The sequence below is a fragment of the Myotis brandtii genome, unplaced genomic scaffold (genome assembly GCF_000412655.1).
Source record: "Myotis brandtii unplaced genomic scaffold, ASM41265v1 scaffold343, whole genome shotgun sequence".
NCBI lineage: Eukaryota > Metazoa > Chordata > Mammalia > Chiroptera > Vespertilionidae > Myotis > Myotis brandtii.
Genome location: NW_005363209.1, coordinates 2,342,558 through 2,344,393, shown reverse-complemented (window position 1 = coordinate 2,344,393; position 1,836 = coordinate 2,342,558).

Genomic DNA, 1,836 nt, shown 5'->3' with positions numbered 1-1,836 from the left:
GCCGCCATCTTGGCTGGCAGTTAATTTGCATAAGGATATGCTGATTAGCCAATGGGAAGGGTAGCGGCTGTACGGCTAATTACCATGTTTCTCTTTTATTAGATAGGATGTGTTTTCATTAATACACTGTTGCAATACTCTTTAGTATTTTAATCATATTTTGGATATTTTAGAAGATTCATTGAGCCGCCTGGTATAGTTTTTAAAATGGTGTCTAGGAAGTATATGAAGTACCCTTGCCTGTGGACTTTCGGGAGCAGTTTCTTATTATCAGGTCAACCCTGCCTTTTTATCCCAATCGTCTCCCCTTTTGCTAGTTTCTCCCTTTATCTCCAGGGATTGCACTCCTCCCCTGAACTTTAGTACACACAACCCCCTGCCGAGTCTCATTTCTGTTGGATGTGACACTCTTAGCCAAGTCAGGGAGGCAGGAGTAGTAGGCAGATTTCTGTGGCCCCCGTGACCCTAAGCAGAGAACCCAGACAGGCCTGCCTGGATTTTTTTTTTAAATATATTTTATTGATTTTTTACAGAGAGGAAGGGAGAGGGATAGAGAGTCAGAAACATCGATGAGAGAAAAACATCGATCAGCTGCCTCCTGCACGCCCCTCACTGGGGATGTGCCCATAACTAAGGTACATGCCCTTGACCGGAATTGAACCTGGGACCTTTCAGTCCACAGGCCGACGCTCTATCCACTGAGCCAAACTGATTATGGCAAGGATTTTTGACCTACAGAAGTAAGAGGTGATAAATGGATATTGTTTGAAGCCTCTAAGTTTGTGGTGACTAGTTATGCAGCAATAGAGAATGAATAGAGCAGGTAATCTGAGAGTAGGGTTGGGGATGAAGTGGGTGGCAGGGGATCCAGGCAATCATAAAGCGCACGGAAGGTATGCTCCTGACCCTTGAATCAACCAACCAAGGAGAGAGCCCAAGAATTGCATTCTCCCTTCGCAGCTCACTCTACATATCAAGTGCATGACAACATGCCAAAGCACTGTCTGGAGCACTAGGAGCAAAGATGAGGTCAAATCCTTGTGCCCAAGAGTGACAATACTGCAATGCAGTGCTATCACATGGGACTATTAACAGAAAGAACATCCCAGGAACAAAAAGCACAAGAGGGTAGGGGCAAACATACATGAAGTTACACAAAGATTTTTCCACTAAAAAGGGAAAATTATGACTCATCTATAATAATAAAAGCGTAATATGCTAATTAGACCAGACATCCTTCTGGATGACCTTCCGGACGAAGCCAGGGCTGCTAGGGAAGCCTGGGTCCCAGGTGCCAGAGGGAAGCTAGTGCCAGCAGCCGGGGGAAGGAAGGCCTACTCTGGCACAAATTTCATGCATCGGGTCTCTAATACAAATATAAAAAACGTGCCAGTGATTTTGCTTAACTTAAAATAAATGAGGGAACCAGTTAAAAGAATAAAAAAACACACCATCAGAAAGAAGAGAGAGAGGGAGAGGGAGAGGGAGAAGGAGAGGGAAGAGATGGCTAGTAAGAAAAAGGCAGGGAGAATGAAATGAAGCTATTGTTGAAATTATTCTAGATCAGCTGGTAGAGATCTTTAAATGATGAAATATAGAATTTGGTCATTGTTCTCTATGTGTGAAGGTCTCTTGAATGGAAGTTAGAGAGTCATAAACCTGTTTTAGAAAAATGATTGACATCTACATAAAGGATGGTTTGGGAGAGAGAGACCAGGTAAGATGTTGTTACTATTGTCCATGTGGGAGGTAAGCTTTTTTGTCCAATTCTCTTAGGGATGCCTATTTAATAAGAGATCTTTGGAAGGCCGCTGTTAGATATAGCTTCCACTTAAG